We start from the raw sequence: 12,648 nt of genomic DNA on the forward strand, positions 1-12,648 counted from the left end.
ATTAGAAAACAGAAAAAAATACTGTGAATATAGTCCTCCGGGTGTTTTTTACTTGCTAATCTGAGTCTCTGATCTGTTGCGGGGTGATGACCATGTCCTGCACCACCTTTTGGGTCTGGATTGGAGTTGTAGCCGTCCGGTGGCTCCAAACCTTACTTGACATTTGCTAAAACTCATACCCAGTCTGGAGCAACAGAGACAATATCGTTCAGCATATCTGAGCTCACGGACAGGCTGAGGGAATGGGTCTGTACCACAGCCTAGGTGTAATCTCAATCACTCATGCTTGCCTAGAGTTGAACTGTATTTGTATCGTGTGGCTCCAGGAAATGCTAAAGGAGAAACTGTGAGCACACCCTAGCCCTTTGCATGGAACTTTTCGCAGGAAGCAGAGCCCACAAACTGGGCTCTGTGTCTGGTCCCGCTGCCTTTATTACTAGGACTGATAAGATACAATAGTCGATGTGAAAGCCCTTCCGAAAAGGTCCCTCACCTACCTCAAACTGCATATAAACTGCATATGCCTCAAACTGCATATAAACTGAACTCCTATGCAACTTGATGGCTACCTAGAACGCAGTGGATACGGTGTATTAGGAAGTTAAACATATCTTACAGGTGACAGAGATGTGTGGAGCCAGGTCAGGGGGTGCACTATGCTTGATCCCAGCATCTAAGGTCAGAGGTGACATAGGAAATCTGGAATTTTGCCGCTGGTTTCCACAAAGATTTGTGAACAAGTCACTTAAGCTGGAAAAAACACCTTCTTACCCAGCGTGGTCTTGCTAGAGTGTTGCCAGCTGTTTTTCATATATATTGCAAAGGGAAACAAATAAGGAACACACTCGGTTTGAAATTATAGCCTCAGGTTGAATGCAGCGTTGATACCAATCTCGGATGTGCTGGGAGTAGAAGAGGAGGAACTGGCATCAACTTGCTGTGCTCCGAGAACCACAGTCTGCCCCCTCCATTACCGAGGGTAACGGATAACTCAAACGCTTCTGTGTGCAAAGAACGGGAGTGAAGCTGGCCACGAAGGTGAGGACTCCTGCAGGCAGGCAACGCTCCCCGCATGGGTCCGGGAGCACAGTCCCTGTTTTTCCGCCGATTCAGTGTAGTCTATCCCCCTCTGCCGGCCACCCATCAGCCATCCGGCTCCGAGAACTCCGCAGGAGACCTGCAAAGAGCCAAACCAGTCCGAAACTGGTGGTAAGAAAGAGGCTGATGATAGCAACCAACCGGCTGAAAAAAAAAGAAAAAAGACCAGTTAATACATGACCATGTTGCAGGATCAAGGAGAGACTTTTATCAGGGTCCCTACCTCAGGCAACTAGGGCTTGGATTTGTGATTCAAGATAGTATCAAACCCGCGTTTTTCAAAGTGAGCACTACCCTGGTGTAACTGGGGGAGCAGATCTGATAGTTATGTTTCATAACAAGTTTATACATGTGTTTTAATAATAACATCTGGCTGGTATCACAGCCCCATTTCTGCATACAGTTATTACAAGTTTCCTAGAAAGGCCGGGATATTAGAAACCTTGATAACAAACACAAATGCAACTGAACTGGTGCATTGCTACCCTAATATTGCGATAGCTCAATCTGCGTACAGCTTCTTTAGACCACTGTAACTTGTGTTCATGCTTGGAAACTTCTATTGCTCAAACCGTTACTGAGTTAGAGCAATCCTGTTTACTAGCACAGGAAGGGATTTAGGAAGCAAAACGTAAAGAAGAAACGTATACTCACGGATCATCTTATAAGAGTTATGCCTTGCACAATCACAGCACCGCAGCTGATTTATTTACAAAGAAAGAACACAGAAGGAACATTGCAAGAGAAATGCTTGCAATAGGAAAAAATATTATGTCTAGGTAAGCTAATATAAAATTGCCTATCGCAGCTGACGAAGGTAACGAATAGAGTGGAGATGTAGAATTGTTATAGCATTATGATCTAAGATTACAAGCAAAGTTTGGAGAGTGGTAACATCTTATTAGACAAATCAGTGTACCTAGGAAAAGCAGGCAAGCGTTTAATCTCAAGACAAAAATTGAAACAAATCCAATGTATGCTGTCAAGCTGCAGTACAAACTCTCCTCTGAGGAGTTTTCTTCCCAATTTTGGAGTCCAATTCTGTTACTCATCTGAGTTTCTTCACTTGATTTTTTCAACAGCAAAAAATACAGTGCCTTGGGGAAATACAAAGAGACGCTTTGAAGTCTTAAGTCAGGCATCAGAAGATGTACAAGAACAGGTAAACACTACCCCCTCTGGGAGGAGCTTAGAAATGTTCTCCCCTTTTTACCTCTTACTACCAGTGTCTTTTTCTCCGGCAGAATTAACTCTGTTCTTGTTAATGGAATAATTTGTCAGATGCATGCATACATTATCCTGTAAATGAATGAACAAGATGCAGGGTTAGAAAGGTATTAGCCTCCTCCCTTCTTCTCTACATGATCCCGGTCACACTGCATAATGTACAAAGCATCTTAATTAAGCACAGAAGATTTAATGGCACTAAATATGATCAGCCCTATACTGATACCATTACTCTAAAGAACCCAATAAATGAGGCTCAACAGTTTCAATTTCACTTCACTGCAATCTCATCAGCATTCCAATTCCATCACTTCTGAGAAATCAGCAGTTTCAATGGAAGATAACCCTCTTTCTCAGTCAGGCCCCATTCTACCACCACTTATTAGCAGAGATAATTCTGTGTTGGAATGATCCAGAACTGCACACCTGAACCTTTTCCAGCCATCAGTTAAGCCACAACCTCTTTTCATAAAGAAGTAAACCAAAATACCTTAGCATTTAGGACCTTTTTTCCTTCCAAGATTTCTTTTTCTTGTAACTATCTTCCTCCCCCCCCTCAATAATGCTTTATGAAAGATAGTATCAGAATAATACAAGAAGTTAATTAGGTATGTATTTGTAGAATTACCAACTGTGCTAAAACTTGCATGCAGCACTGATCTGGATAATGTAACACATGCTGTATTCTACTGCAGAATCTGCTCAAATACTTCATGCGTAATTTTATTTATGGCACTCAGATACTACAAAGATGAATTACTAGTATTTATGAAGTGCTTAGAGATTCTCAAGAGAAAGATGCTTTGGACAGACGAAGCATTATGATTTCTCTGTATCTCTGGTTGCTGTGTATTGAACTGTCATTAACTCCTGCTAATAGGCTTGTTTACTTACCAAGCTATTATGAAAAAGGTCAGAGGATGCTGAAGTAGCAAAATATGTAAGGCCCTCATTATAGACAGATATCCTCAGGGGGTCACAGGATGTCACCAGCACATAAATCCTCAGATCAAACTTAAATCTGCCAATAATAAAAGGCTGGGAAGGAGAACGTGAAGCCGATGTGCTTCTAACCTTGCTCGAAACACATGAACGCCACTGGTAACTCATTAATCGCTATAGCGAAGGAAATAAGCCTAGCTGATGTCCCTACTGAACTCTTTTCTATGCCAGATATGCTTCTACCACAGTCTAGCCTGGTGCTGAGCTGGGAAAGACACTGTAAATGTCTCTTACTGGGGTGTATGTCCCTAACACTGATCAAGCTAGAGCTTGGGTCTGCGCTACAGCAAGTGTTCACAGGTTCTCCGCTTAATTTAAAGCCGTAGCTGATCTTCGTACAGCTCGGCAAATGTTTGAAGTTCACTTCAAGCATGAACGTTTGAAGGAATGAAACATTAACGACAGAAAAGGCGCCTGTGGGTCAGCCCACCCTATCTCCTGCCCAAGAGGATCTGATTTCCTACTTTCTTTCTCTCCAAGCCAGAGGCTCCATGTGTCCTCCCTTCCATCGCTTATTATTTTTTCCAGACGTCCATAGACTTTCATTCTTTCCTTGGAACATTCCCTAAAAAACAACAATGAGGTCAGTGCAAAGCCAAACAAATTTAGCCCATAAAATAAAGTCTGTCCAAAGATCAACAATAAACCAAAGTAAATTAAGGTTCTGCTCCTCAAACTATTGGCACTCCAAACAACCAGAAGCTTACTGAAGTTTTTATATTAGACTTCATTAGGGACATGACTTAAAAGCGTCAATCAAAAACACTTTGGTGAGACACTTGTTTGGAACAGGACGATAGGGCTTAATGGGACTCATGAAAACTTAGTATCTTTTAAGCGCTCATTCACTGGTGAGGGATAAAGTTTTCCTTGTTCAATTCATCTATCCTGAATGCCCTGAATTCTTGCCAAGGTGATTCTGTTTCAAAATATTAGAAGTCATTTCTGAACAAGAGTTTGCAGAATAACACGTAAAGTAGACATTTTTCTTTTGACAGCCACGAATTCTTTTGACAGTGATGAATCTGAAGAAAATGACCAGTGAATGCTATTTATGGCTGACTGACCACATCAAGGCAAGGCTAAACTGGATATTAAAACACCAGCTCAGTGACAAAGCAGCAATCTTGAAACACGGAATGGAGGGGTTACCCTTGAGACGTAGAGCTGGCAGATCATATCCTGCCCAGGTTTCATGTCCTTCTCAGATTTGGTGATGAAGATGCCTCTGCCCTGACAGCCAGAGTCCAGGTTACAGACAGAAGTCTCTTCTTTCCTCGATCAGCTATTGGGCTACAAATTGTCGTAACTATGAGGAGGGAAACGGAACAGAGGGACGCTACAAAAGTTATGAAATAATTGCATTAAAGCTGCTTTCTAATGTAGATTTTCTAGGCCCAGGTTTTCAAACTATTGCAAGAATTTTGCAAAAGTGTCACTTTAACTGTAACAGCAATTTAAGATTGTAAGAATATTGTAAGATTGAAGAATCGGACTTTCCTTCAGTCCACTGCACTTAAAAAGTTAAGTGACAATTGCTTATTTTTCCTGATTTCTTTTCCAGCACTAATTTCAAACAGAGAAAACTATTTGCTTTCCTCTAGCCCAGCATATTAATCTTTGCCTAGTATTCAGTCTGGAGAACAAGTCTGATGAGGAGCGGCTGAGGGAACTGGGGTTGTTCAGTCTGGAGAAAAGGAGGCTGAGGGGAGACCTCATCGCTCTCTACAACTACCTGAAAGGAGGTTGTAGCGAGGTGGGTGTTGGTCTCTTCTCCCAAGTAACAAGCGATAGGACGAGAGGAAACGGCCTCAAGTTGCGCCAGGGGAGGTTTAGATTGGATGTGAGGAAAAATGTCTTTACTGAAAGAGTGGTGAAACATTGGACCAGGCTGCCCAGGGAAGTGGTGGAGTCCCCATCCCTGGAGGTATTTAAAAGACAAGTAGATGAGGCGCTTAGGGACATGGTTTAGTGGGTGGTGGTGTTGGGTCGACGGTTGGACTCGATGATCTTAGAGGTCTTTTCCAACCTCAATGATTCTATGATTCTATATGCGTAAAGCCTAACCTACTCACACTCTTAAGCACTTTTCATTTCCATTATCCGATCTGTTGAGACGGTATAAGCTGTCCAGCACGCTGTTCACTCGTTACCTCTCGCTCCTCAAAAGCCATACCCGCTAGCAGCTCCATGCACTGCCTCGCAGAGCAGAAGCGGTTTCAAGACAACGAAGATTTGTAATTTCAAACTCTGTTTGGACTTGGAGGGAGATGTCGAATCGCCGTTCAATTAGACCTCGGCAATCAATCAAGGTGGATTGCTTTTGCTCACTGTGGATGTATTATTTACAAACCGCCCGCTTCATAATAATCAGATCATAATCTGCACAATCAGTCATAAATGACTACCAAAAAACCCGACAGTTTCTCACCGTTTCAGAAGCTTCGTACTAGCTAGCAATAACTGCTGGAACAAACAGTGCCATTGATAGTTCTGACGAGTGGTGGAAAAACAAAGATTCCTGGAATACAACTCTGAATAATGCTTTATTTGGATTGGGAACGGAGCCATTTACAGTGCTTCTTCATGTTCTTCTCCCAAGGCACGAGTCCAGAAAACACTGGCAAGAGCTCACAGACATTTTAAGTTTTGACTTCTTGCCTAACTTCAGTCATTATGAGAGAAATATGTATAACGATCACAAGCTCGTACTTCAGAAAGATTAAACATTAGGGATAGTACATACTCACAAAGAGCAAGTGTTAGAATAAAGGGGACCGATAAAGAAATACTCTAACGACTGGTAGCACGTGTCTGAAGTCAACTGCATCAATGGGGGAATTCCGAGACAGGCTGCCAAACTTTGTGCAAAACGAGACGCGCGGGCACCAAAGCTTTTGATTTCTAACAATTCAAGTGATATATGTTAAAATAACGCTGCGACCCCTGTGCAAATGTAAATTTACTAGCCCTTTAGGAACCGACTACGTCACAATTATTTTGGCTTCCCCACCCAGGAGACGACAGAAACGCCTTCCCAACACGCCGTCCTTGAGCCGGGAGCAGACTCTACAACCCAACTGACCCACCTGCGGCCACAGCGCAACCTTCGAGGCGCTTTTTTCCCCGAGGTTTCATCCCTGCACTTGCCACACGGGACCTGGCGTTAATTCAACGCCAGCTGGAGGCTCCCCAGGCAGGAACCGACCGCCATCCCCCGCAGCCGCCCTCGGCAGGCCCGGAGGCGCCGCTGAGCTTGCAGCGAGGGGAGCTCGCACCTCCGCGGGAGCGGGGCCCGCCGCCCCCCGGCCTACACGGAGGCCCCGGCAGGGGCCGAGCCGGGAGGGCAGGTGCCTCCGCGGGGCTGGCAGGCAGCGCGACCCCCCCCCCCCCCGCCCCAGGGGACCGCTGAGGTAAAACACCGGGGCGAGGCCCGCAGCGGCCGGACGGCTGAGGGGAGCAGACCCCCGCCCTTTCCCGCCTTCTGATTGGGCAAACCACCCCCCCTTCCGCTCCGCCCCTTTATTAACATATTGCCGCTCCATTGAGCCAAGCGGCCAGGAGGGTCTCTGATTGGATAAAAACAGTAAGGGGAGGGGGAGGTGTTGTTACGGCAACAAGAGGACGCGCTGGCGTCACGGGCGTGCGTCGGAGTTGCTCATGCGCATTCCAGCGCTCCCGGCCTCCTTTCCCGCCCCCAAACCAACGGCCTGCTAACGGCCCCGCCTCGTCACGGGAGGCGTGGCCTCATTTGAACGGCCACAGCCAATCACAGCTGTGAGGACCCGGGTGATTTGAATATTGACGAGGGGCGCCAAGGCTGCGCAGGGGCGTCTGGGAGGTGTTGTCTGAGGAGGGGCTCTGGGAGGGAGGGGGCGTTTTCCTGACGGGATTTGTCCCCTCTCCTCATGGCCGGGCGGGATCCTGTGGTACGAAACCGGTCCCCACCTCAGAGCCCTGCTCCCCTTCAGCCTGGAGGCTTCGTGCGGAGGGCTGGCAGCGGAGGGCTCTGCCTTTGGGCCGCCGTGGCATGCGATTTTGGGGGGGCTGAGAGGAGGGAGGCGAGTGGGTGTGAGGCCCACAACAGCTTCTGGTGACGCAACATAGCAAAGTCCTCGACAGAGCCACATGTTGATCCCTAAGCAGCAAGGGGCGTACAGGATCTTCCCACCAAGAATTTATTCATGAGGCAACAAACTTTGTCGTGAGACCCTATGCAGCCGGTTGGACGGGATTTCGGGACTCGGTCTTAAACAGCCAAAAGTTCGCAGATCGGTCCGCGCCGGATCTCTCCGTGCTACCCTAACTCTGGGCTGATGGTAGCGCACAGATCCTAGAGCAACCTTGTCTTAAATCTTTAAAACGGCACAGAAATCATCCTGGATACATAATAACGAAACAAAACGACCAGCTTTGGGAAACTGAAATTAGGCTCCGAGGTCTGTTGGTGCTGCTGACACAATGGGTAGCACCATTTACATCCAGAATTTGCAACAGTTGTACGAATTCAGTTCCTGCTGCCATGGAAACAGACTGAGATGGCTAAAAATGGAGCAGGTTGTTCTAAGCTAATTGTTCGACACACACAAAAAAGCTTGGATTCCCTTTTCTTTTTGTGATACTGATTCCTTTAAACTAACCTGCTCCATTTCCATGGCAGCCAGCAGTAGATTTACTAGAATTCATTTTAAATTTTACAGTCCTGATATGTGTCATAAGGTTAAGAGTTTTCCAACGTTTTCTATAGAATTAAAGATCCAGTGAGCTCCTCAGATTTATTTGAGCAATCTGCAGCATACTCAATACGATGCATTCAAGTGATATATAGGTATATATAGCTTCTACATTAAAGCAGCATATTTTTCTCTTTTGCTGCTTGTAAACACAAGGATTGGAGCCTTTACTGGGACTAAAGAAATTTTCATTCAGGATCCCGCAGTGATGCAGCTAGTCTATCTTCTGTCTCTCGTTGGGCCACATGTTTCGGGATAAAGTGCAAGAATTTCATGTTTAGGGATTGTCTTAGAAAAGTTCACTGAGAAATATGATTTAATATCTCTTTCAAAGTTAATGTCTCTTCCAAAATATGTGTTAGGATTGTAACTCTGAGTATTCTTATAAGATTTCTTCCTTTAAGAGCAGAGGGGTGTTCTAGTAGGTAGCTTGCAAGAGAGTTCGAGTGTCCCCATTTTCCCTGATTTGTTAAAAAAATGACCAGTGTAAAGCAACAATAGCACCTGAAGGCACACTTGCTAGGTATAGTTCTGAAAGGACAGAATACAGGTCATTAAAATGATCTTATACTGACAGAGAAGGAACTTCCTGAAGGTGTAAGAAACACTGGGCTACCTAAAAAAAATACTGATGTATTATATGTACATATAATACATATACATATACAGATATTATATGTATATATGTACTCTGTTTCATATAATGAAGAGCCCCCCTTCCAAACCTTTCCTACATTTTGGATCAGATCTATCCTAACAATAGCCCTCTTTAAGGAAGGATTGTCAAGCCTAATGACTCCGTTAAGGCAAGCGTGGGTTCATATATACTGCTACAACCAAGTAATAACTCTTAGGAATTAAAAATCCATATGGCGCTCTCAGCTGTACTACATAACACGTGCAGCAGCTGCTCTCAAAAATATTATAACTGTTATTAAAAAAGGAATTAACTACACTGTATGGCTTACGAAACTGCAACTTCTTCTTAAATAGAAACAAATTTAGTGTAAAACATGCTCGGAATCTTCAGGCTGACCATCTTTTTTGTCCTTTTCATTGTCACTGTTTGTTTCTGGTTGCATTTAGATGCCGTAGTCATGACCAAGGCCCCGCAGGAATACACATTATAAAAGCGCATGCAATATTCTAGTCTCATCCTGTTACTGGGGAAGGGAAGCAGGCAGGGGACGAGACGTACAGATGTAAGTGCCTCAGGGCTTGAGTTATCAACTCACTCTCGAAGCAGCTGCTCCCACTGGCAAATCTCTTATGGATCAGTAGAGGAGAAGTACAGCCTGATGAACCCCACCAGGTTTTTCAGGCTGGAAAAACCATTGGGAAGGGTTAAAAACTCCCTGGAGTCTGAAGGGCATCAATCCCTTTTGGCAGCCATCCATTTTTTCTCCATCCTGGCTCACTTCTTGTGCTGTTCAGCCTTTCTCAAAATGAATGTTAAGTCTGGCGAGGGAAAGGGGGATTGTGCCGCAAATTTTCTGAGTGACTTTGGCCAAATTCCTCCATGTCTGCGTAACTGTTTCCCTGTCTGTAACGTAGGGGTAATACTTAATTACGTTATGTAGAGCGTAAGTCTCGTAAGGCCTACTTCTTCAGTGCTGGTCACGTGAGGTTGTAATGTGAAAGGAGCTGTATTTAAAGTAATTAATTTAGGATCTGTGTTGCTGATGGCTTTGCTGTGTTTTAGACTCTCAGTGCCAGGCCGGTAATTATATAAGGCTATAAGCCCTGGGCGCTCTGAAGCTAGTAGAAGCTTTGTGACCAATGTCATTTTTTATTTATATGACGTGGTAAGCCAGGGTGCAAGCCTACATTTAAGCCTAAACTGACCTTGCATACAAATTTTAACGAGCTCTGGCGCCTCGGAGGGCAGAGAGTCCACACGATCTCTTAAATAGGGCCCCGTGCGGTCTTGTCCCCTTTGTGAGAGGGACGGGCACAAGCGTGGCTGTGCCCGCTTGACCCCAGCCAATCGTAATATATTCCATAACATCTTATAGCCAACGGAGAATGGACGAGCGAGCTCAAGTTCCTTCCTAGAAGGCCTTGGCGTTGTACGCAGCAGGGTGCTATGATCTGAGCAGGCAGCTGAGCTACAGATACTTGGGGGATGACTAAACGCAGGTCAAGGGGCGTACTTTGCAGTAACCCGGCTTCTGGCCAGATCCAGTGAACGACAGAAACGTTGCTGTTTGGATGAGGACGCGGTGTCAAATTTCCCCTGAAGGTAGTTTGGACTGGCTAGGAAGGTTAAAATTCGTCTTGAAAAGGAAAGTCCTCTTTGACTAACAGCAAGAGACAGTCTATGCAGTACCGCTGCACTAGCTCTACCGCTTAAATTGCGATCAAAACCTAATAAACCCCTCTACTTGCTGAGATTTACTGCTTCACAGACCAACGGAGCGAAATGTAAACTGCAGTACGTCCCTCTTTATTCCACAAGCATCCCTGGTTCTGTTATTCCCCTCTCCAGTCCCCCCGGATGAATAGCCCTTTCCCCTCGCCAGGCTGAATAGGCCAGGTGACTCCGAAACTGGCCACCCAGCAGATGCTTCCGCAGTACCAACTGTTCTGAATCCCCCACCCCATCTCCAGCTTTTTTATTTTTTATTTTTTTTGTTCCCCTCCTAACCCCCCCCCCCCCCCCCCCCCCGGGTGTCCTACCAATCTAGGCTGCCTGGCACATGCTGCAAGCTGCAGTCCCACCGGAGTGATATTGTGATGGAAATGAGGGAGGGGGTGCAGGCAGAACTGCACAGATTTACAGCACTCTAAGGGTTTCCATTAAAATCCTTGACAACTTGTTATTTATGAGTAGACCAACAGCTCTTCTAATATCCAGGGCCTAGACCCCATTCACTTCAATAATGCTGGTTTGGAATAAATGAGCCAGAGGATGGAAACCAGTTCTGTTAGTATAATGGAGGAGGCTAATAGCTGTTTAGAGAAAACAACTGATGTAATTCTGGGACCCAATCCTTTCACCGACAAAACAATAAAGGTTCGATTCTTCGGTGCATTTCGCCTAGTGATTTAATTCAGTACAAAGAGGGTGATAAATGGCAGCGTTTGGATTTCGTGCCGTTATATACCCGCTAAGCACTCTCTATTTGTACTAGTGCACTAGAGATAAAGGGACTCATTGACTCCTGTGCAAGCAGGAATAGGTCAGTCCGGATCTCCGCAGCAGAACAAAGATAAACAACGTGTCCTTACAAAATAATACGAGCGGCAAAAAAACCCGCTGCATAAGCGTAATATCTTCATTTTTCAGTCTCACAAGGGCCTGTGAGCATTTACTTCCCCCGATTTTTCTGAGCTGCCCCCCCTAATCCAGGGTGGCAGTCTGTCAAAGTGTCATTTTAGAGCATTTTTTTCCACCATTCCCTTCTCTGCTCTCTTCCCCTTCCCATCATTGACATGCCGTACACAGAAGCACCTCCACTTACTAAGTAAGCACAGGACCGATCCCTGAAATAAGGACTTCGATGATCAAAACACTTTAAACCCTAGAGGTGCATTATGCTGCTGTAAAGAATTATCGATCTCTTCTGCTGCGTCTTAAAATCAAACTGACAAGTTGATTACTGAGTATAACCACTCAATTGCTGGCTTGTACACGGCTTTCCTTTTCCTCCTTTGTTCACCTGCATCTTGTCTATTCACGTTCCTTTCGTCAGGAATCTTTTTATTTCCTTTCAGCTTCCTCCGCTCTCCACGGGAGCCTCATTAAGGTGACATGAAGAGAAGCAGCAGCAGCAGCACCGTGACACGAAGAGAAGCAGCAGCAGCAGCGCTCCCAGACTGCGTTCTGCAGGGTGAAAGGCAGGGAGGGGCAGCACTGCCAGATGGACCCACGCTCCGTGCCTCTGCCTCCCCCTCGTCCACACCCCGAACCTCAGCACTGTGATTTTGGAGGAGACTGACAATGCTGAAGGTCCAAATTGTTCTGCGGGAAGAGGAAAGAAGACGTGGATAGATGGAGAGGAACTAGGAGAACAGGTGGAGGAAAGAGGCTGTTCAAGTGAGGAAGGGGACTGTGGCTGTACGATTGGGACTCGCTTTCTGAAAGAAGCGGAGCCACCAGTCCGTTATTTCAGCAGCCTTCCAGATACTCTGACTTTCAGGGCTGAAATAGTTTGGGAATCTGGAATCTGGAAACGTCTCCCTTGTGGCCAGTCTCTTTTTTGTGCACCGACGGTAACTTTTCCCAAGCAAAACAATGGTCTTTCCTGTGAAACGAACTGACATCAGTCAGTGACCATAGTTAGCAGCGTGTCTTTGCAGCTGAGAGATGTTATCATCTGGTTTGCATTTTACACATACAGTAAACATACCTGTTAATTGGAAAATGATGTGCCATGGACAGGGACAGATATATTCAAAATGGACACTGCGTGAATGGGAGAGAAAGCCCAAAGGAAGAACCAGCTTCTTGGAAAAGGAAGGCAAAGGGTCTGACAAAAATGAGGGAGAAGCAAAAGGACCAGGCAAAGGGAGGAGAGCTCTCTGAGGCTGAGTGGGTTTGCCTGGACGAGGGGACAGAAAATGCTACGCTGCATCGGACCGGTGA

Source organism: Aptenodytes patagonicus, chromosome 20 (assembly GCF_965638725.1).
Source record: "Aptenodytes patagonicus chromosome 20, bAptPat1.pri.cur, whole genome shotgun sequence".
In the NCBI taxonomy this organism is placed as follows: Eukaryota; Metazoa; Chordata; class Aves; order Sphenisciformes; family Spheniscidae; genus Aptenodytes; species Aptenodytes patagonicus.